General features: G+C 40.2%; 1 non-coding gene across 1 annotated transcript; it reads right to left on the bottom strand.

Annotated features, from left to right (window-relative positions):
• Positions 1–22,824: 22,824 nt before the first annotated feature.
• Positions 22,825–22,931, bottom strand: LOC123456816. Its single transcript, XR_006634694.1, has one exon. It is a non-coding gene; the product is annotated as a U6 spliceosomal RNA (small nuclear RNA).
• Between the last annotated feature and the right edge of the window lie 2,239 nt (positions 22,932–25,170).

The raw sequence follows: 25,170 nt of genomic DNA, 5'->3' as shown, positions 1-25,170 counted from the left end.
AAGTTCTATTGCTAGACAATCCTCATTTTCTTTATTTAAGAAATCTATAATTTTCAGAATTCATGCCAGAGGTCAAATTCTTGACATTTGAAAAACTAATCAGGGTAAAAGTTACACAAAACAAAAAGTTTGAAAATCCAAGGATCCAGTCAACAGCAGTGTTTTGGAAACCCATTTGTCCTGGACTGAGGTCACCCATCTTGGTTTTGCTCCTCCTATCTGACCATGCACAAATCTCTGGGCATGGACTGTACCAATCTTTTCCACACCCACCTCCATTTCCCTCTGGCAACTGTGCTATGGGCCTGAAAGCTGGTGAACCTGAGCACCTGTCACTCAAGTACCCATTTTTGCATTTAAAAAAATGTACTGGCTAATAAACCTTGCCTATTCAAGACCCACCCAGTACAAGGGGGTGTTCCAGTATATTTCCTGAGAATTTGTGGATTTGGAGGGCCCAAGCCAGAAAGAGAGTACAAAGCTGCCCTTAAGTCATTACAGACATACAGATGCCATTAGTTTTCCAGGGGATCCTCCTGAGATATTCCTCCAAGTGTCTGTGTCTAGCAGAACCAGTGTGAGACCAGAAGACAATTCTACTCCATTATCTGGATAGCCAAGAGTTCTGGCTGCATCTTTGAACACAGAGATAGTGAAGACCCAGGCAAAATGCACATATGAGGTTCAGAAACAGAATATAGTGATCTGTCATGTGACCAGCACATTGTTCTGCAGGTCCAGTTGGGGATAATGTGTTTTATTGGCAAGCCACAATTATGGGAGCTAATGACAGCTCATATCAAGGTGGTGTATTCTTTAAAAAAAAAAAACCAACTTTTTATTGGGGGCTGGAGAGATGGGTTAGTGGTTAAGTGCTTGCCTGTGAAGCCTAAGAACCTAGGTTTGAGGCTTTATTTCCCCAGTACCCATGAAAGCCAGATGCACAGGGTGGCGCACGCATCTGAAGTTCATTTGCAGTGGTTGGAGGCCCTGGTGTGCCTATTCTCTCTCTCTATCTGCCTCATTCTCTATCTCTCTCCCAAATAAATAAATAAAAATATTTTTAAAACTTTTTATTGACAACTTCCAATATATAGACAATCTATCATTATCAAAATCCTCTTCCACAAGGCCCCTTTTCCTCCTCCAACCCTCCCACCCCCCCCCTCCAGTGAATCCCTTCTTCTTTTCAACTAGCCCCCTTTCTATTTTGATGTCATCATTTTTCCCTCCTAATATGTAGGGTGGTGCATTCTTTGTGAAGATTCATTACCTATAGAGTACCCCTTTAAACCACCTAAGGTTGCATTTATAAGAATTTAATATTTCAGGGGCTGGAGAGATGGCGTAGCGGTTAAGCGCTTGCCTGTGAAGCCTAAGGACCCCGGTTTGAGGCTCGGTTCCCCAGGTCCCACGTTAGCCAGATGCACAAGGGTGCGCACGCGTCTGGAGTTCGTTTGCAGAGGCTGGAAGCCCTGGCGCGCCCATTCTCTCTCTCTCCCTCTATCTATCTTTCTCTCTGTGTCTGTCACTCTCAAATAAATAAATAAAAAATTTAAAAAAAAAGAATTTAATATTTCAAATATGAAAAGTAATGGTGACAGCTGTCATGATATTCTAAGATCACAGCGGTCTCTTGCTTTAGCCATTTCTAAAGTTCTTCTATGCATCACTGCTATGTGATACAAACCCAGATGACCAAACCATTCCTCAGTGCTTTAACATGCTGAAGAAGTCATTTGAGGGGGAGGGAGACTGATGCTCAGTTGTCACATCAAAGGACACATTCTAGCAGCATCCAGTCTTGTTTTTAATTCTTCCAATGTTAGAGATTTGAGGTTACATGATAGACTTTATGTTCATAACTAAGATGTGTCTGGAGAATTTGTAATGAGCTTATAGCACCAGCAGAACAGAAAATATGATGTATTTTATGCATATCAGTATAGGACTGACCTGCTTTTTTTTCTACAAAATATGAAAACTGAAAGTGAAACACCATTTTTATTTCATAACAGAGTCTCAAAACATTTTGTAATTCTCATATAAAATGTTAGGAGAGCCGGGCGTGGTGGCGCACGCCTTTAATCCCAGCACTCGGGAGGCAGAGGTAGGAGGATCTCCGAGAGTTCGAGGCCACCCTGAGACTACATAGTGAATTCCAGGTCAGCCTGAGCCAGAGTGACACCCTACCTCGAAAAACCAAAAAAAAAAAAAAATGTTAGGAGGTGAGCTGGAGAGATGGCTTAGTGGTTAAACACTTGTCTATGAAGCCTAAGAACCCCAGTTCAAGGCTCGATTCCCCAGGACCCACGTAAACCAGATGAACAAGGGGGGGCACCCACCTCTGGAGTTCGTTTGCAGTGGCTGGAGTCCCTGGTGCGCCCATTCTCTCTCTCTCTCTCTGCCTCTTTCACTCTCTGTCTGTCACTCTCAAATAAAGGAAGCAGAGGTAGGAGGATCGCTGTGAGTTCGAGGTCACCCTGAGACTTATCTGATGTATACAAAATGAAAAAGCTAGTCATATAATGTAGCTTTAATTTACTGCATATGATACTGACAGCCTTAGAATTCATATATGGACCTGAGATCCAGTAGATTTGAAATATGTTTATGAAGTTTAAGAAATTTATTTTCTAGGCATGTTCTCTTCTAACTATAATGTCTCTTCATCTTGTACACTTAACAGCTAAAAAAATAACTCAGGAGTAATAATGTATCAAAATTTACAAAATAAAATACCGTCTTGTTGTGGCAGTTGTCATGAGGTTGTGTTGAAGTGACAACTGTGGGATATTGACTCTGCATTGAAATGGATTTGTTCAGCTATTTACATTAATGAACATTTAAATGTAACAGATATCATTTCAGATGACTTAACATGAATGAATAAAAGACAATACTAAAAAATTATTACACATTAAATTATTTTGGGCATATTTTTTGTTAGATTCTATGGTTTTTTAGTAGTATTGTTAATATGTAAATAATAAGTATGAAATTTTTATTAAGGTTGTGATAAGTATTTAAAATGATGAATGCATATGCTTGTCAAAGATCTCTATGTTAAAATTACTTTAAACAGGGCTGGAGAGATGGCTTAGCAGATAAGGCACATGCCTATGAAGCCTAAGGATGCAGGTTCAATTCTCCAGGTCCCATGTAAGCCAGATGCACATGGTGGTGCGTGCGTCTGGAGTTTGTTTACAGTGGCTAGAGGCTCTGGCATGCCCATTCTCACACACTCTCTCTCTGTCTCTCTCTCCCTTTCTCTCTATCTCTAATAAATAAATAAATGAATAAAAATCTTTAAAACAATACTTTAAACAATGAGGATTACAGGAGATGTAACGGCTACAGTAACTTTGAGGTTCTATGTTATTCTTGTAATAGGAAAAGGTTGGGAACTGGAGAAATGACTTAGTGATTAAGGCACTTGCCTGAGAAACTCAAGAACCCACCCATGTTCGAGTCGCCAGTACCCACCTAAACCAGATGCAAAAGGTGGTACATGCATCTGGAGTTTGCAATGGCTAGAAGGCCCTAGCACACTGTTCTTTCTCTCTCTCTCTCTCTCTCTCTCTCTCTCTCTCTCTCTCTCTCTCGCTGTCTGTCTCTCTCTCTCCTCTTCTTTTGGTCAGATGGACTGACCAGTGAGCTCCAACAAATTCTCCTCTCCATGAGGGTTACAGGCATCCATTGTCATGCTTGGCTTTTTTATGTAGGTGTTGGGGGCCAAACTCAGGTACTCATGCTGGTATAGACAATGTTCTTACTCACAGAGCCATCTCCCTAGTCCCAAAATACACATATATTTATTTTCAATGTTGAGAAGGGCTAATTTACTTGTAATAATTGCTAGTAGATAATATATTTTGCTGAAAATGCTATGAGATTGGCTATTTTAATACTTAATTTAGTGTGTTTCTACATCATAAAATTATCAAGGTAAGACAAGTATCATTCACAAAAGGCAATTTTAGATTTCATCTTTATTCATTGGATCATTAAATAATATTTATATTTGTAACATTAAAATTTACTTATGATAAAGGTAATATGCTGACAGATGCTACATGGTAAAAATGCTATTAGAAATTTTGTTCACTTTTTAAGTTTTCAGATATGCCTTTGGTTACCATCAGCATATGACAACTGTTCTGGCATCAAAAATTTATTTTGGAGCTTGTCTTTTCTTTCTTGGATTTTCAAGGTAGGGTCTCACTCTAGCTCAGGCTGACCTGGAATTCACTATGGAGTCTCAGGGTGGCCTCAAACTCATGGCGATCCTCCTACCTCTGCCTCCTGAATGCTGGGATTCAAGGCATGCACCACCACACCCAGCTGCCTTTTCTTTCTTAATTTTGAGAGGGAATCTCATTCTTTACTTGTAGTATAGAAGTGAACACTCCTTCCTCCACCCTTGCCTGAACATATCATATATATATATTGGTTTTTCGAGGTAGAGTTTCACTCTATCCTAGGCTGACCTGGAATTCACTATGGAGTCTCAGGGTAGCCTTGAATTTACGGGGATCCTCCTATCTCTGCCTCCCAAGTGCTGGGATTAAAGGCATGTGCCACCACACCCAGCGCTTCTATTTTTATATTGATATTTCCTTTATGTGTAGGAACTTATCTCTGTCTGTTGAAAAACTTGAGTCTCACACTAGACTATGTTCAAAAATGGCATGCTATATCTTTTTCCTTCCTGTTGTGTTCCATGTACTTGTTAAGGTGTTAGATAAGCTGTATGTAAACATACTAGAAGGAAACTAATGTTTTCAAGGATATCTCTAAAGTAATATTTTCTTCATTACCCTATGTCCATTATTTTAAATAAAACACCAGTATAGCTTAAATTCATCAGTTGTCTTTTAAAAAATATTTACTTATTTGCATGCAGAGAGACAAAGAGAGGAGACACAGAAAGAGAACAGACACAGCACATTGGAGGAAGGGATTTATCTTAAAATCCAGGCAGTGTTCCATCAAATGGCAGAAGGAGCTAGCTCCCATTCATAAATCCATGCAGAGAGACACCACCAAGAAGACAGTACCACAAGCTAGTATAGCCAGAACTCAAAACCTCTCTACATACCTTTATGCTGGAATTCAGAACATCTCCCAGTTATACACTTCTTTGTAGAAAGAGTCTGCCTACTAGGGGCTGAAGCTGCACTTTTAATAAAACACCTGAGTCTATGGGAGACATACATTCAAACTACGTCACATGTGTTTATCCTTCTGTTTAACCTAAAACATTTTTTATACTAGCCTCTGTAGATTTGACTAAGTGATCACAAATCCCTTTATTTTTATTTTATCATGAATTTGTTTCCTTTTTCTGTCTTCTATTATGAGAGATAATTTTGCTGTGTACAGTAGTTTGGGTTGGCAACTGTGGTTTTAAAAAATATTTATTTTGCGGGCTGGAGAGATGGCTTAGCGGTTAAGCGCTTGCCTATGAAGCCTAAGGACCCCGGTTTGAGGCTCGGTTCCCCAGGTCCCACGTTAGCCAGATGCACAAGGGGGCGCACGCGTCTGGAGTTCATTTGCAGAGGCTGGAGGCCCTGGCGCGCCCATTCTCTCTCTCTCCCTCTATCTGTCTTTCTCTCTGTGTCTGTCACTCTCCAATAAATAATAAAAAAATTAAAAAATATTTATTTTGCAAGTACACACACACACACACACATATATATAGAGAGAGAGAGAATGGGCATGTTGCGGCATCTAGCCACTGTAATAGAATTCCAGATGCATGCACCACTTTGTGCATCTGGCTTTACATGGGTACTGGGGAATCAGACCTGAGTCACTGGGCTCTACAGGCAAGTGCCTTAACTGCTGAGCCATCTCTCCAGCCCCTTTAAAAGTTTTCTTTTGGGCTGAAGAGATGGCTTAGTGGTTAAGCACTAGCCTGTGAACCCTAAGGACCCCAGCTCGAGGCTTGATTCCCCAGGACCCACGTTAGCCAGATGCACAAGAGGGCTCATGCGTCTGGAGTTCATTTGCAGTGGCTGGAGGCCCTGGTGCACCCATTCTCTCTCTCTGTCTGCCTCTTTCTCTCTCTGTCTGTTGCTCTCAAATAAATAAATAAAAATGAGCAAAAGTGGGCTGGAGAGATGGCGTAGCGGTTAAGCGCTTGCCTGTGAAGCCTAAGGACCCCAGTTCGAGGCTCAGTTCCCCAGGTCCCACGTTAGCCAGATGCACAAGGGGGCGCACGCATCTGGAGTTCGTTTGCAGAGGCTGGAAGCCCTGGCGCGCCCATTCTCTCTCTCTCCCTCTATCTGTCTTTCTCTCTGTGTCTGTTGCTCTCAAATAAATAAATAAATAATTTTTTAAAAAAAAAATGAGCAAAAGTTTTTAAAAAGTTTTTATTTGTTTGTTTTTTTTAAATACTTGGAATACATCATTCTATGCTCTCGAGGTTATTGACTTTACACTTAAAAATTAGATGTTATTCTGATGGTCCTGCCTTGTAAGTGACTCTGTTTATCCCTTGCTACTTTTAGTATTCTTTTTTATTTTTTACATTTAATGTTTTGGCTATAATAAGATAAGGGGAGTTTCTTTCCTGGTCCTGAGTCTTGGTCTTCTATGTATCTCCTGTATCTGCATAGACATCTCTTCATCTATGTTCATAGGTATAAGTTTTCTTCCATATTATTTAAACTATTTTCTATTCCTTTTATATGAAGCTATTATTCTTCTTCTTTGACCAATTAGTAGGTTTGGTCTTTTGATGGTGTCCTGAATGTCATTATGTCATTTTCAATATTTCCTTCCTTCCTTTCTTTCTTTCTTTCTTTCTTTCTTTCTTTCTTTCTTTCTTTCTTTCTTTCTTTCTTTCTTTCTTTCTTTCGTTAGTTATGTATCAGAGAGAAAGAGGGGAAGAGAGAGAGAGAACATACACTCCAGTGCCTCCAGCCACTGCAAACCAACTCCAGATGCATGTGCCACCTTGTGCATCTGGCTAATGTGTGTCCTGGAGAATTGAACCTGGGTCCTTTGGCTTTGCAGGCAAGTGCCTTAACTACTAAGCCATCCCTCCAATCCCTGAATGTCTTTCATTGTAGTTCTATATTTCTTTGAAATGGTCACTGATTTTGGCTGCCTGACCTATTTTCTCTATCCTGTCCTCAAGCTCTGGTATTTTATCCTCCATATGATCTATTCTATTGGTAAGGTTTTCCAGGGACCTTTGTTTTCTAACTTATTTCATTTTAGTTTGTTTTTTCTTTAGCATTTATATATCCTTTTGAATTACATTTACATATCCTTGTTTGACTTCCTCATTTAATTTAGCTTTTTATTTTCTCTTGGAGTTCATTCAGGTATCTTTTCATTTCCTCTTATTCATGTTCTCTTTTAAGTTGATTCTACATATTAATTGAAACAATTCATTTTGAATTATTTATCTGGAATTTTCTCTAATCCCAGATTAGGTTTTATGAGAAGCCTCTAGTAAGGGACTAATAATTGGTGGTGATATAGTGCCTTGGCTTTTGTGTTTCTGTTTTGCATTGGGCTTGGCCTATCTGGAAATATTCTATTCATGAGAATGCTGTGAGTCACACAAGTAGACCCATATTGCTCACCTTGCACAAAAATCTATTTAAAATTGATCAAACACTTTAAGATCTGAAACTTCTATAGAAAACCATAATAAACAATTTAAGAATTTTCTGAAAAGGACTATAAACACACAAGAACTGATAAATGGAATTACATAAAATGAAAAGGCTTCCTCACAGAAAAGAAGAAATCACCAGACTGAATATACAGCATATAGACTGGACAAAGACTCTTTGTCTACTATACATCATACAAAGTATTAGTATTTAGGATACATAAAGAACCAAAAATATTAAACACCAAATATCCAAATCATCTAGTCAATAAATGGCCCAATGAACTGAATAGACATTTCTCAAAAGAAAAACAATACACATATCTAGTAAATACCTAAGAAAGCATTCAATAGTTTTAGTCATCAGGGAAGTGGAAAATAAAACTCCCTGAGGTTCCATGTCACTTCAATCTAGAATTAAGAAAACAAGGGGCTGGAGAAATGGCTTAGTGGTTAAGGACTTACCTGTGAAGCCTAAGGGCCCTGGTTTGAGGCTCAATTCGCCAGGACCCACGCAAGCCAGATGCACAAGGTGGAGCATGCACCTGGAGCTTGTTTGCAGTGGCTGAAAGCCCTGTTCACCCATTCTCTCTCTCTTTCTATCTGCCTCTTTCTCTCTGTGTCTGTCTGTCGCTCTGAAATAAAAAAAAAAAGAAAACAAACGACAAAGAATGCTGGCAAAGATGTGGGTATGTAAAATTGGGGAGCCACTAGAAAGCATCATGAATGCTCCTGTCAGATGTAAACTGGTGAAGATTTTCTCCTATTCTGTTGGCTGTCTCTTGACTCATTGGACAGTTTTCATAGCTGTACAATAGCTTTTTAGTTTCATGAGATCTCATATGTTTGTTGTTTGCTTTATTCCCTTGGCTATCAGAATTCTATTCAGAAACTCCTTCTCTTTGCCTGTATCTTGATGTATTCTCCCAAACTTTTCCTGTAGTTGTTTGAGGTCTTACGTAAGTCTCAGATCAATTTAGAGTTGGTTTTTGTGTTTGAGAGATAAGGGTATAGATTCATTCATCTACATGTTCTCATCTAATTTTCCCAGTACCATTTGTTTCAAATACCATCTTTCCTCCAAAGAGCGTTTTTGGCCTCTTTGTCAAATATTGGGTGGCTGGAGTTGCACAAATCTCACAGATACTTACTTTTCTTTTTTGTACCAAATTTTAAAATATTTTCCTGAATAAATATTTTTTTAATTTGCTATATGAGCTTAGGAAAATTTCTAGAAACTTTAAATTACTGTTTACATTTACTAGTTTCATTGAAAGGGGGGCCTATGGAACTCAGGCTGACATTTATCCCTATATTTTGCTTTCTAACTTAAGTTTTGTGAGATTTAGTTTGCTAAATGTGGAATTCTGGGTTGACACATTTTAACTTTTAGCATATTAAAAATATAAGTCATCTTTTAAAGAGTTCTCAATGAGAAATTTGATGGAACATTTATATTTTTCTTGTGTAATATGTAAATATTTTCTAGCTGCGTTCAAAATTATTTGTGATTTTCAGTAGTATATGATGTGTGTGTATGTGTGTGTGCATGCGTGCATGTGATTTTTGTCCTCTTTTAGGTTATATTCATTTGCTTTGTACCGACTATTGAATCTGTGCTTCTGTGTCATTAATTTGATAAAGTATCCAGTCATTGTAATTTTAAATATTTTATGCCCTATTTATCTCTTATAGGGCTTCAATATACAAAAGTTACACAATTTCATATTGCTTCATGATTCCTGGATACTTTAGTTTCCCTTACTTGTTTATCCCTTTGTGTTTAAGTAAGGCAAATTTTTATTTTGAAACAAGTATATAATTTATTTTGATCATAACACCTCTTATTGCCATCTGTTTTCTCTGTACCCCACTCTCCTCCACTGAATCCCTTCTTTATTCAGACTAGTCTTTGTTCTATTTTGACCCATTTTTTTGCTGTCCTTCATCATCCATGTTGACATGTTGAGGGGCTTACTATTGTGTAGGACTGCTGCAGGTACAATGGTCTCTTTGTGTTCAGAAAATAATTCCACAGCAATCCTCCTGATCCTCTGGCTCTTACATTCTTTCTATTCCCTCTTCTGCAATGTTCCCTAAGTCTTGAAGGGAATAATAGAGACAACTCATTTAGTCCTGAGCACTCAATAGCCATTTATTCTCAGGAATTTGATTAGTTTGAGTCTCCCCAGTAGTCACTGCTATTTGCAAAAAGAAGCTTCTCTGCCAAAGATGAAATAAACAATAATCTATGAGAATAACCACAGTTATTTAGAGGGCAATTTGATGGGAACAAACTATCCATTTAGCCAAACAACAATGGTAGCTTCACTCTTAGGGTGTATGAAATTTCCATCCACAATCTTTTGACTAGGTTATCAGTACCCGGTATAAATTCTCTCCCATGGGGTGGTCCTCAAATCCAATCAGAGAGCAGTTGGTTACCCCCTAATAGTAATGCCACTATTATATAAGTTGGCACATATTGCCTGGCTGCTCAGTTGTGTAGCATGCCTGGTGGATCCACTAGTGGGTAAGAGTATTGATGACTTTTCTCCTCAGCAGCCTGTATAGCAATTTCCAGCCCTGAGGGAAGAGTTTTTCAGTTCAGTTCCAGCTTGATTTCTCAGTGTCCATTGTAGTCAGACTCAAGCTGCTGGGATGAACTTTCAGACCAGATACAGTTTATAGGAGGAAGGGAATTTATTGAAGCTTACAGATTCAGGGAAAGTTCCACAATGGGAGAAGTTGGCCCCCTTGCACAGAATCAAGCAGAGAGAGTAAACCAGCCACCAGCAGCACAAGAAGGCACCCTCCAAGATCTCCAGGCAAATCTCCAGCATTTTGCATAACTTCTTTTTTTTTAATTGACAGCTTTGATATTTGTAGACAATAAACCATGATAATTTCCTCCCTCCCCCATTTTCCCCTTCACTATTCCTCTCTCCATCAAATCCCCTCCCCCTCTCAATCAGTTTCTCTTTTTATTTTTAAACTTAAATAAATTATTTATTTATTTGAGAGGGAGAAGAAGAGGCAGACAGACAGACAGACAGATAGAGAATGGGCACTCCAGGACCTCAAGCTGCTGCAAACTAACTCCAGACATATGCACCACCTTGTGCATCTGGCTTATGTGGGTTCTGGGGAATCAAACCTAGGTTCTGTGGCTTTGCAGGCAAGCATTTTAACCACTAAGCCACAGCCCCAGTTTCTCTTTTATTTTGATGTCATCATCTTTTCCTCCATTATGAGGGCCCTGTGTAGATAGTACCAGGCATTGTGAGTCATGGATATCCAGACCATTTTGTGTCTGGAAGAACGCATTGTAAGGACTCCTACACTTCCTTTGGCTCTTACTTTTTTCCCACCACCTCTTCTGCAATGGACCCTGAGCCTTTGAGGGTATGACAGAGATTTCAGTGCTGAACACTCCTCTGTCACTTCTCAGCACTATGGTGCCTTTTGAATCATCTGATCACTGCCATCTGAAAAGCGAAGCTTCTCTAAACAAAAGTGAGAGTAGTATTAATATATGGGTAGGAACATTAAGAGAAGTGCTTACTGGGCAGTTTGGTGAGCATAATATATGTATTTAGACAGACACCAGCAGGCATTACACTCCTAGGGTTTATGACTTCTGTCATCATAGGTTTTTCAGTATCAGGCATGTATTCCCTCCCATGGAGCGGCTGCATATCTTTTTGCTGGAAATTCAAGATCTGTCCTCACACCTTAGAGCTGGACCCTAGGATCCACCCACAGAGATACCTCCTCCAGCCAGGTGGCTGGAGATCTAAAGCTTTATTAAAACGAAATCAGGACTGGAGAGATGACTTAGTGGTTACGGAGTTTGCCTGCAAAGCCAAAGGACCCAAGTTTGATTCCCCAGGATGCATGTAAGCACATGCACACAAAGTGGCGCATGTGTCTGGAGTTCATTTGCAGTTGCTAAAGACCCTGGCACACCCATTCTCTCTCTTTCTACCCCTCCCTCTTTCTGTCTTCAAATAAATAAAGTTAAGCCAGGCGTTGTGGCGCACACCTTTAATCCCAGCACTTGGGAGACAGAAGTAGGAGGATTACCAAGAGTTCGAGGCCACCCTGAGACTACATAGTGAGTTCCAGGTTATCCTGAGCCACAGTGAGACCCTACCTTGAAAAAGCAGAAAAAAAAAGTTTAAAAACCTGAATCTATTAAGGGACATCCATTCAAACCATCAGAATTTCCTACAGCTGAAACATGTGGTATCTTCAGCAACAGGGTCTTACCATCTAATTCTGGTGGACAATCAAAGTCATTGGCAATAGGCTATATTATTTGGTGGGGCTCCTTATCCACCAATCCACTGGGAGTTGTCCTACCTCTGGGCTGGAGTTTTCCTGTAACAATCTATGGTTTCTGAGAGTGGAATTCTCCACCCCTGCAGAATAGTTCTGCTCAAAATCTCTCTTTAAAATTGTGCGGGGGGGGGGGGGTGCTGGAGAGATGGTTTAGCGGTTAAGTGCTTGCCTAGGGGCTCAACTCCCCGGGACCCACGTTAGCCAGATGCACAAGGGGGCGCACACATCTGGAGTTTGTTTGTAGTGGCTGGAAGCCCTGGCGCGCCCATTCTCTCTCCCTTCCTCTCTCTGTCTCTCCCTCTCTCTCACTCTCACTCTCAAATAAATAAAGATAAAACAAAAAAATTTTTTTAATTGTGTGTGTGTTTTTTAACTAGCAGCAAGGAAGTAGGTTTTTCTATGGCTTTCCACCCTCATTTTACATATCTACTATCCCTCCTATGAAGAGCTCCACCTTCATCCAATTCCTGGCTTCTACTGAATATTACTTTACATACAAATCTAGAAGTTAGAATCTGCATATGAGAGAGAGAAAACAAGGAGTATCTGTCTTTCTGAGCTTGGGTTACCTCATTTAGTATTCATCCATTTCTTGGAAATTTCATTGTTTCATTTTTCTTTACAGCAGACTAAAACTCCATTGTGTAGATGAACCACATCTTCATTATCCATTCAGCAGCTGATGGGCATCTAGGCAGATTCCATTTCCTTGGAATTGTTAATAGAGCTGCAAAACACACGGCTGAGCAGTTATCACTTAGTAAAGTGTCGAGTTCTTAGGGTATAAGCCCAGGAATGATATAGCTAGGTCGTGTGGTATTTCTATTTTTAGCTTTTTGAGAAACATCCGCACTGATTTCCATAATGGTGCACCAGCTAACACTTCCACCAATAGTAAACACCATTTCCTCTTTTCCCACACCCTCACCAGCATTTGTGATCATTTTATTTATTTATTTTTAAATATTTTATTTTCTATTCATGAGAGAGGGAGAGAGACAGAGACAGGGACAGAGAGGAAGAGGCTCTCTCTCACAGAGAGAGAGAGAGAGAGAGAGAGAGAGAGAGAGAGAGAGAGAGAGAGAGAGAGAGGGAGGGAGGGAGGGAGGGAGAGAGAATGGGCACGCCAGGGCCTCCAGCCATTGCAAACAAACTCCAGACGCATGTGCCACTCTGTACATCTGGCTTTATGTGGGTGCTGGGGAATCCAACTTGGGTCTTTAGACTTTGCAGGCAAGTGTCTTAACTGCTAAGTCATCTCTTCAGCCCCATTTTATTTTTGTTAATAGTCATTCTGACTAGAATGAGATGAAATCTCAATGTAGTTTTAATTTGCAACTTCTTGTGATGTATCCTAATTAGTTTTCTGCTGGCTATATTATGTTTTCAGATGACCATGTCCAAAGCATTATTTAACTTTGTTATTTTTTTCACTGTTAACATTTCCATTTGATTTGTTCTTATAGCTTTGTTTTTCTGCTGAAATTCTCTCTAGGATCATACATGCTATCCACCTTTACCAATAAAACATTTGATATATTTATTATAATTATTGAAAACTACAAGCCTGGGGCTAGAGAGATGGTTCAGTGGTTAAGGCACTTGACTGAAAAGCCTAAAGATATGAATTGGATTCCCTAGTATCCACATATAGCCAAGTGTACAAGGTGGTACATGATTCAGGAGTTTATTTCCAGTGGCTAGAGGCCCTGGTGTGCCCATTCTCTCTCTTTCTACACACACACACACACACACACTACACTACACTTTACTAAGTGATAACTGCTCATCCGTGTGTTTTGCAGCTCTACTAACAATTCCTAGGAAATAGAATCTGCCTAGATGCCCATCAGCTGCTGAATGGATAATGAAGATGTGGTTCATCTACACAATGGAGTTTTAGTCTGCTGTAAAGAAAAATGAAACAATGAAATTTCCAGGAAAATGGATGAATACTAAATGAGGTAACCCAAGTTCAGAAAGACAGATACTCCTTGTTTTCTCTCTCTCATATGAAGATTCTAATTTCTAGATTTGATGTAAATTGAAGTAATATTCAGTAGAAGCCAGGAATTGGATGAGGGTGGAGCTCTTCATAGGAGGAATAGTAGATATGTAAAATGAGGGTGGAAAGCCATAGAAAAACCTACTTCCTTGCTGCTAATTAAAAAAAAAACAAAACACTACTTTAAAGAGAGATTTTGAGCAGAACTACTTTGCAGAGGTGGAGAATGCCACTCTCAATAAATATACATACATACACCTCTTTCTCTCTCTCTTAATAAATAAAATATCTTAAAATTGGTAGTCTGAAAATCCCAATATCTGGATCATATCTGAGCTCTGAGCCTAGTCCTGATTCTTGCATTTTTTTTTTGAGAAAGGGTCTCATGTAGCCTAGTCAGCCTTGAACTTCTATATAGCATAGTCAAAGATGACTTTGAACTTCAGATCCTTTTGTGCTCCAATTACATGTGTGTGCCATGACTCGCTGCTTTATATGGTGCTTGGGATCAAAGCCAGAGTTTCCTGTATGCTAGGCACACACTATCAATTGAGCTGTATCTTCAGACCTTCATTGTTTTTCTCTTGCCAGTGTTTTTTTTTTTTTTTTTCCTTCTTACTACTTTGTATGAATCATACTTTTCTGTTGAAAGCTAGAATCTAGACATTTTGCATAGACTAGTAGAGACTGATGTAAATAGTTTGTTTATGTTAAATATCTGCTTTATTTATTTATTTTAGAGAGGGAGAGAGGAAGAGGAACATGGAGAGTCAAAGGGACAGAGAGAGAGAGATGTCCAGAGCAAGAGCTTGCCAGGGTTTCCAGCTACTGCAAATGAACTCTAGACGAATGCGCCCCCTCTCCTCTGGTTATTTTGTTTGTTGAGAATCAATCCTGGATCCTTTGGCTTACAGTCAAATGCCTTAAATATTAAGCCATCTCACCATTCCATTTTATTTTTTAAATAGGATGTCATTCTTTTTTTTCTCAATTTTTATTAACATCTTCCATAATTATAAAAATATCCCATGGTAATACCCTCCCTCCCCCCCACTTTCCCCTTTGAAGTTCCTTTCTCCATCATATCCCCTCCCCATCTCAATCAGTCTCTCTTTTATTTTGATTTCATGATCTTTTCCTCCTCTTATGATGGTCTTGTGTAGGTAGTGTCAGGCACTGTGAGGTCATGGATATCCAGGCCATTTTATGTCTGGAGGGAACACGTGGTAAGGAGTCCTACCCTTCCTTTGGCTCTTATATTTTTTTCTGCCACCTCTTCCTCATTAGACCCTGAGCCTTGGAAGGTTTAATTGAGATATTACTCAGTACTCCAGTCACTACTTTCCGGCACCATGATACTTTCTGAGTCGTCCCAAGGTCACTGCCATCTGAAAACAGAAGATTCTCTACCCAAAGTGAGAGTAGCATTAATATAAGGGTATGAATATTAAGAGAAGTGCTTACTGTGCAGTTTGGTAAGCATAGTATATACACATTTATCCAGACATCAGCAGACGTTACACCCCTAGGGCTCATGACTATCCTTGTTTTAAGTTTTCAGTATCAGGGATGTATTCCCTTCCATGGAGCGGGCCTCCAGTCCAATTAGAGGGCAGTTGCTTTCCACCATGATAGACGTGCCACTATTGCACCTGTTGGCTCATTTGGCCTGGATGGCCAATTATAAGGCTTGCAGTGTCCACTGTTGAGTATCTTCACTGGTGGTATCTCTTGCTCCCATTGAACTACATGTAGAATGGCTTCTTCCAGCTTTCTGTCAGCTGCTCTACATGGAGGAGGTTATCAGCTTAGTTCCAGCAGGATTTCTCAGTGGCCTTGCAGCCCAAGTATGGGGAGTCTTCAGCAATAGGGTCTTACCATCTATTCCTGGTGGGAAACCAAGGGCCTCAGCAATGGCCTATAATGTTTTTGGGGCACCAGGGACCTCCCTGGCCAACAACTCACTGGAAAGTATCCAATCCCTGGCACTGAAAATTTTCTAACAATGATCTATGGTTCCTGACTGTTCTGTTGTCCAAAACCGGAGGATTCCATATGATTTATTTATTTATATCCTCTTAGATTTTGATCAGCCCTCCCTCCACCTTTCCTTTACTCAATCTCTTCCCCTGACCTCACTTTGGGCCTTTTCACCCCCGTTAATCTATTCTTCTACTTACATATATACAATACCATCCTATGAATTACCCTCCTCCTTGTAAATAGTTTTTTATGCCTGGATTGTTTTGTTGTATCCCATTTTTTTTCCTCTAGAGTTTTTGTAGGGGAGAATATTGAATTAAACCCATCAGGATTTAACTGGGTTTGGGTTCTGTGGTTGCTATAGTTACCGTTAGTGCACCACAGGCTTCTTTTTCTTTTGTTATCACCTTGTGTTTAATACAGTACTGATTTAGTACCAGGGTTTCTCAATGTCTGCTTCACTCTCAGATTTGGGTTTAAGAAAAAATGACTAAAGGAAATGAGATATTTAGAAGCTAGTCTTCCACTTACTGGTAGAATATATTCTCCTATGAGATGTCAATGATCTCACAAAATTCTAAGCTCAGGTAATTTTATTCTGAGACCAGTATAAAATGAGATGACGCATCACTTTATAATTTTTTGTTAGCATAAGAAAAAGCAGGTTATCTGTGCCACTCATAAATTATCAAATATTTGCCTCTTTGGGCCCAAATAAAAAGCTATTCATTCTTTACCCATTTGCAACTTTATCCTTAATCCAGTCTCCATTTTTCCTTCTTTATTTTTATTTTTAAATTAGGTTTTTTTAAATTAGTACACAAGCTATGGCGTTTTCATGCATAGGGTGTTTTTGATGACCTCCTCCCCCATTCCCTTGCCCACTCTTGTACTCTTCATTGCCAGTAGTCCTTTTTCTGCTTCATACCCTACCACCACCTTCTTCTTTCAAACCTCCTTTTCCTCTCACATGGTTCTCTTTATAACTTCATAACCTATGTCTTAACTCTCTCTCTCTCTCTCTCTCTCTCTCTCTCTCTCTCTCTCTCTCTCTTTCTCTCTCTCTCTCTCTCTCTCTCTCTCTCTCTCTCTCTCACACACACACACACACACACACACACACACACACACACACACACTAAGGGTCTGCAGCTATGGCTTAGTGGATAAAGAGCTTACTGCTCAAGCCAGAGTACCTGAGTTTAATTCCCCAGGCCCCGTGTACAAGCTGAAAGCCATGTCAGGCTTCAGTAATCCCAGAGTGCCGATGCTGAGATGGAGGCAGGGACAGGAGAATTTCCTGGAAGCTCTCAGATCAACTATCCTAGCCAACATAGCACGGAATAATGAGGAGAGAAACCCTGCTTCCAAATGAGCTGGAAGGTGAGGACTGATAACCAAAGATCCTCTGATCTCCACACACATGCTGTAGCATGTGTGAATCCATACCCATACACATGAGCACAAATACACATCACACACATGTATGAACATGCACACACATACACCAATAAAATTAAATTAAAGTTAAAAACTAAGAAATGCATATGAGAGAGCATGCAATATTTGTCTTTCTGAGCCTGAGTTTCCTCATTTAATTACGTCCAGCTCTATCCATTTTTGTGAAAATTTTATAATTTCATATTTGTGGTTAAATAAAATTTCACCGTGTACATGCACCACATTTTCATTATCCATTCATCTGTTGATGGACACCTAGGCTGGCTCCACTTCCTATCTACTGTGAATAGACCAACAATAAACATGGATGTACAAAGATTTCTGTATGATATAGCATCCTTTGGATATATGCCCAGGAATGCTATAGCTGGGTCATATAGTAGTTTCATTTTTAATTTTTTGAGAAACTTCCATATTGATTTTCCATAATGGCTGTACCACTTTATACTCCCACCAGCACTGAATGAGTTCATCTTTCCCTAGCACTTCATCAGTACAGTTATTTGATTTCTTGGTGACGACCTCTCTAAATGGGGTGAGATGGGGATTCAAAGTGGTTTTAATTTGCATTTATGATTAAGGATATCGAGCACTTTTTAAAACATTCACTGGTGGGGAGGTGATATGATGGAGAATGGAATTTCAAAGGAGAAAGTGTTGGGGGGGAGGGAGGGAATTAACATGGGATTATTTTTTTTTATAACCATGGAAAATGCTAATAAAAATTTAAAAAAAAAACATTCACTGGCAAATCGTATTTCTTTTTTTTAAATTTTTTATCTATTTATTTGAGAGCGACAGACACAGAGAGAAAGACAGATAGAGGGAGAGAGAGAGAATGGGTGCGCCAGGGCTTCCAGCCTCTGCAAACGAACTCCAGACGCGTGTGCCCCCTTGTGCATCTGGCTAACGTGGGACCTGGGGAACCGAGCCTCGAACCGGGGTCCTTAGGCTTCACAGGCAAGCGCTTAACTGCTAAGCCATCTCTCCAGCCCCAAATCGTATTTCTTGATTGGCAGTTTCGGTGGGGGCTTCTGGTGGTTTTTTTAATTCATTTTTTAATTTATTTGTTTGAGAGCGACAGACACAGAGAGAAAGACAGATAGAGGGAGAGAGAGAGAATGGGTGCGCCAGGGCTTCCAGCTACTACAAACGAACTCCAGATGCGTGCACCCCCTTGTGCATCTGACTAACGTGGGTCCTGGGGAATCAAGCCTCGAACCGGGGTCCTTAGGCTTCACAGGCAAGTGCTTAAGTGCTAAGCCATCTCTCCAGCCCTTCTGATGTTTTTTAAACTACATTTTATTTATTTATTTATTTATTTATTTATTTATTTATTTATTTATTTATTTGAGAGAGAGAGAAAGAGAAAGAGAGAGAATAAGTGCACCAGGGCCTCTAGCCACTGCAAACAAAATCCAGACGCATATGCCACTTTGTGCATTGATCTTATGTGAGGTCTGGGGAGTTGAACCTGGGTCCTTAGGCTTCACAGGCAAGCACCTTAACTGCTAAGCCATCCTTCCAGCCCTTTTGGTGTTCTCTTTAGCAGTCGTTTGTATATTCTATACCCCTTATCTGAAGTATAACTGAAACAGATTTTCTACTACTAGAATGTATTTACACTCTGCTGATTGTTTGCTTTGTTGTGCAGAAGCTTGTTAATTTTATGTACTATCATTTGTTAATTCTTGGGGTCATTTCTATTGTAGTCCTGTTTAGAAAGTTCTTGCCTAGACTTATAACTTGAGGTGTATTCCCTACATTTCCCCTAGCAATTCTAGAACTTCTGGTTTTAAATTAAGGTATTTGATCCATTTTAACCGATTTTTATGTAAGCTGAGAAATGTGGATCTAATTTAATTCTTCTGTAGGTGGGTATACAGTTTTGTCACCAGCACCACTTCGTGAATAGGCTTTTTTTCCATGTATTTGACACCATCAAAAATTAGGAGTGTGTGTGTGTGTGTGTGTGTTAGTAAAGTTCTGTCTTGGCCACTATAGCTCTGTAGTATAATTTAAGGTCATGTATTATTACACCTCCAGCAATGTTAGGATTTGGCCAATGGTGGTCTTTTGTGTTTTCATATGAATATTTAGATTGTTTGTTCTAGTTCTGAAAAGAATGTAATTGAGATTTTGATGGGAATTTCACTGAATCTATAGATTACTTTTGGTATACAGCCATTTTCACAAGTAATTCTGCAAATTCTAGAGTATGGAAGATCTTTTCATTGTATAGTATCTTTAATTTCTTTCCTCAGTGTTTTAAAGTTGTCATTGTACAGGTCTTTCATCTCCAGTTAGTTTGATTCCAAGGTACTTTCTTTTTTTCAAAGCTATTGTGAATGGAATATGATTCTTAAGTTATCTCTCAGAAAGTTTGTTATTCTTATATTGAAAAGCTACTAATATTTGTCCGATGAGTTTGTATTCTGCAAAACCAAAGACCCATGTAAGCCAGATGCACAAAAGTGACACATGCATCTGAAGCCCCTTTGCAGTGGCTAGAGACCCTGGCATGCCCATTCTCTCTCTCTCTAATAAATGAATAAAAATAAATAAAATTTTTCTACCCATTTAGTATGATGTTGGCTGTGTGTTCAACATATGTATCCTTCCTTATGTTGAATTGTGGCATATTCCTACTTTTCTTGGAACTTTTACATAGACATGATAATCTTTGTCAAATGCCATTTCTACACCTATCAATATGATCATGATCATTTTTGTTGTTGAGTCTATTTATTAATACTATGGTGTAGTCTATCTGCTGGTTTATGCATACTGAACTAACTTTGTAACTTTGGGACGAAATCAACTTAGTTGTGATCCATAATCTTAATGGGCTTGTAAATTTGGTTTTTCAGATGTTGACAAGAATTTTCACATCTATGTTCATAAAGGAAATTGATATATAATTTTCTTTTGCTATTATGTCTTTACACATTTTTTGGTATCAGGGTAATACGGGTTCATGGATGGAGTGTGGTAATGCTCTTTTCCTTTCCTGGAAGGGTTGATGTTAGATCTTCCTTAAAAGTTTGGTAGAGGGCTGGAGAGATGGCTTAGCGGTTAAGCGCTTGCCTGTGAAGCCTAAGGACCCCGGTTCGAGGCTCGGTTCCCCAGGTCCCACGTTAGCCAGATGCACAAGGGGGCGCACGCGTCTGGAGTTCGTTTGCAGAGGCTGGAAGCCCTGGCACGCCCATTCTCTCTCTCTCCCTCTATCTGTCTTTCTCTCTCTGTCTGTCACTCTCAAATAAATAAATAAAAAATTTAAAAAAATAGTGGCAAAGAGGAAGGTAACTGACACACTAACTCTCAGTTCCATCTTCTCAACTTTGAGATCCTGTTAACTCTCCCTGCGTTCCACTGACCCCTACCTCAAGATACTTCATTTTTAAGTATCTTTGTCCTTTGCTGCCTGGCGTCTGGGATCTTTATACCTGTTGATTGATAAATTTTGTCTTTTGGCAGGGGTGGAGACACTTTCAGGTGAGAGGTTTTATCAAATTATTGTTCCACCATCTTCCCCCAGAAGCAATCTCACGAACAAGTATTCTGTTATTACAATGTATGTGTGTGAGAGAGGGAGGGGATGGAGAGAAAGCACACATGGTGTATGCGTGTATATCTGAAGATGCACTGGCCCTGGGTGGAGGCCAGAGGGGAATATCAGGTGTTCTTCCCCCATCACTTTTCCACCTTATTTCCTGGAGACCCTTCTCACTGAACTTGAAACTCTCTGGGTTATTTCTTTTTTTCCAGTGAGACTAGCCGACCAAGGATCCCCAGCAATCCTCCTGTCCCACACCCATGAGCACTAGGGTTATAGGCATGTGCCACCAAGCCCAGCTTTTCACGTGGATCTTGGGCTTGAACTTAGGTCCTCACACATGTGTAGCAAGTGATATTATCCTCTAAGCCATCTCCCCCTGCCCCATGAACAAGCATTCTTAAGCCCCAAGCTATAAATGGCAGCTCCCTCCCCCTTCTCCTTAAAGGTTAAAACAGAGGGTAGAAGCAATCCTGTGGGGCTAAAAGAAAACAAAGCACTCTGGTAGGAAGGAAGCCCAGGGAATGTATGTGAGCAGGCGCCTCAGAGTATGGAGGCTGGCTTTGCCCCTAAGCTTCCTGACAGCTGGAGCAGGAAGGAGGGGGAGCAGAATTCCCAAGTCTCCATTTTCTGGGGAAAAAAAGGAGGCACAGAGACGTTTCTAAATGGACACTTGTCTTGGACCAAAATTCCAGAGGAGTTGATCTTGTGGCCAGCTCAGCAAACATCCGGGAGCAGAAAGTCATAGGAGATTTCATGAGACACTAAAAGGCTTTTTCACACATGTGATGCTGGGTGTGCAGGGCAGACAGAGGGGGAAGAAAACACATGCGATTCTGCTGTCCCAGAGAAGACGCCTGCTAGACTGCTATTTCCCACAGTAGGAAGGGGGCGGGGAGACCTAGGCCCTGTCTTGTGTCTGTCTCTGCTCCCCCACTCACCACACTCACTTTGTGCGGCCCCCCAGGCTCCTGGTGCACCTCAGAGCTCGAAGGGCCTCCAGGGATGGGCCTGAGGTTTGGTGGGCAGTGAGGCAGGGGGAGGCTGGGAGTGAAGGACAGACTGCCAATGCTGGGAGTGGAGGGCAGGGCTGTACCAGCCAGGTGGGTGTGAGGGAGGGATGGGGGCATGAGCTAGTCTTCTTGGAGAGTGGCATTAGGGCAAGTAGAAGCGCTTGGTAGACAGGATGAACACTGTTGGTGGTAGGGTATTTGCATCTCACCCTCCCCATACATGACTCGCTTACTGACCCTATCTCTGGCTCTTTTTTTTTTCCTTTTGCCTCAAAAAGTGACATTTATTCAAAGAGAACAAAAAGGAAAAAAAAAAAAGACAAGATGTCCCTCCCCCCTCCTATTGCTCTTCAGCTCCCCAGATTAAACCCTGGCTAGGGCCAGGAAGCAGACAGCGCCACCCCCCTCCAATGAGGTCAGCAACATTGAGGGGCATCTCTTCAATGGAGGTGTTGTAGAAAGTCTCGATGTCTCAAGCCGGGCATGGTGGCATACGCCTTTAATCCCAGCACTGGGGAGGCAGATTAGGAGGATTGCCATGAGTTCGAGGCCACCCTGAGACTCCATAGTGAATTCCAGGTCAGCCTGGGCTAGAGTGAGACCCTACCTCGAAAAACCAAAAAAAAAAAAAAAAAGTCTCAATGTCTCAAAGAGTCCTTGTGTCTTCTGTCACCATGTTAATAGCCACACCCTTGTGGCCAAAACGACCACCTCGACCCATACTGTGAATGCAGTTTTCCCTGTTGGTGGGCAGGTCGTAATTGATGACTAAAGAAACCTGTTGCACATCAATGCCTCTGGCCAGCAGGTCAGTGGTAATCAACACTCTAAAATTATGGAACGCTTCACAAATTTGCATGTCATCCTTGCGCAGGGGCCATGCTAATCTTCTCTGTATCGCTCCAATTTTAGTATACGGGCTGCCAAAGTGAGCACTATCTCTGGCTCTTTAAAACCTATACAGAAAAGCATAAAACTTGTGCATGTTAACTGTCTTCCGTGTCTGCTGAGTTCTCTATTCTCCCCCATTCCAATGTTCACCCAATAAAGGTGAAGTTAATGTGTCCTATTTAACAGTATTGGGGCAATGAAGCCTAATCATATCACCTGCCACTGACCACTGCAAAGCTAGTCTGTTTGCACCGATTCAGGCACCTTGGAAAACTTTATGGCTCAAGATGCTGCAGAGATTATTGGAGATGTGCAGTCGATGCAAGGAAGAATAAAGGAAAAATGGACTTTGGGGTTGACACTCGTTCTTCTGTTCTCTGCTTATTTATGTAAGTAGAGCCAAGTCCCCTGGTTTCCTAAGGTCTCCATATCGTCTAGTCACTAGTGATCAGAACATATAAAACAAAAGCAGAAAAGTGAAATTTAAAGACCATAAGGAGTGTTGCCAAAGATAATATAATTTGTATTTTCTGAAGGAATCATTACAACCATAAAAATTAAATAGTTTCTACAGGAACTACTAGAATGAGAAATAGAATCATGCATATACTGTAGGCATTCACATTATGTTATGCCAAAATATAGCATATCTAGTAGGACCATAGGCACAGTAGTTGAATTGACCTTTGTAAATTAAGTGTAAATACAGAAATACACCTTTGTAGTAGGAGGTTTTGATTTGTCTTCATAATCCATAAAACATGTTTTAAAACAAATCTTTTGTTTCTGATTTTTAATTTGGAGACCATAAAATTAGGTAGACTTAGCTTCATTACCCTTGGTGAGGTAACTGTCTTTGAAAAGGCAGATATATGAACAAATAACAATAGTACATTGGTCTCAATGAAATGGAGGCATGTGTATTAACTTAATGGTACACAAAGACAGGAAAAAACTCCACAAACGGAGGGTGAGGAACCAAAGATCAGGAAACAAAAGGGCTTCTTAGTGAAATGTACATTTGACTTCAGATAAAATATAAATTTCCAGTTACGGAAAGGATGGTGCTAGCCAAAAGGGATAGTATGTGCAGATGCGCACTGTATATAGAGGACCATGAAACAGAAAGACGTATTGGTGTTTCTTCCACTCAAAACTGTACTAATCACCCACTTTAGAATATACTGCCACCAGGTGGCCTGAAGAGTCTTATTCTTTTCTGAGGCATAGAGATGTGTGTGATTGGTTAATTTACAAATGTTTGGGCTTTTTCATTTATAAACATTTCTAAGTGTGCCTATATCAACAGCTCAAAATCAAGCCCACTACATTAAAAATGTGAGAAATTTTACTCTTTTTTTCTTTCTAGCACTGACTGATGTTTTACCATCATGCTAGGCTATAGAAACTTAAGTTCATCTATTTGTTGACCACTTCCCCTTTGACTCTCTGCTCCTCACTAGGGTTGTACTTAAAATCTGGAGAGAGAGTGTGGAGTTGGGCATCTAATATTCTATACTCTTATATATCTATGGTGGTCTCACTGAAATATGGTCTTCTTGTGTTTGGTTATTTGACTGTGCTAATCTCTGATATAGCTTCTTTTTCTGAATACAGAATCACTTCATTTTTTTTTTTTTTGGCCTGGGCAATGTGTCATTGTTTGTGCAGTGCTCTGAACTACAGGAAATTGTGAGTAGGTTTATTTGCCTCAATAGTACAGACCATTCTTTACTCTTGCAAAATATGATGCAACAGGGGACTTTGGAGCTCTGCCAGGTACTTGTTTTCTACACCAGAGGGAAAAAAACAATATTTTACTCTTTTCTCATATTCAGGCCAATATGTGAGGTTTAGAATCTCAGGCTAGGCTTTACCAGGATATATGTTCTCCATTCAGATTCTATTGTGACAACTAAGCATTCTTTACTTTGTATTCGAAATCCCCCTCTCCTGTTCTTTTTTCAATGGGTATATATTTTATTTTTATCTTTTTGCCATGCTGGGGACTAACTTGTTTTAATTTTGATTAACATACAAAATAATAGCTTTTCTTTGCATATACATATACATTGTTTATATTCACCTCATCACCATATCTGTCTATATCTTTATTATCATCTACTGAAATGTATTTTTTTAAGGTAGAGTCTCGCTCTAGCCCAGGGTGACCTGGAACTCACTGTGTAGTCTCAGGCTGGCCTTGAACTCATGATGATCCCCCTACTTCTGCCTCCCAAGTGCTGGGATTAAAGGTGTGAGCCACCACATCTGGTTCCATCTA

Source organism: Jaculus jaculus, chromosome X, assembly GCF_020740685.1.
Source record: "Jaculus jaculus isolate mJacJac1 chromosome X, mJacJac1.mat.Y.cur, whole genome shotgun sequence".
In the NCBI taxonomy this organism is placed as follows: Eukaryota; Metazoa; Chordata; class Mammalia; order Rodentia; family Dipodidae; genus Jaculus; species Jaculus jaculus.
The sequence above is the reverse complement of the archived record's forward strand: the minus strand, read 5'-3'. Positions and strand labels throughout refer to the sequence as shown.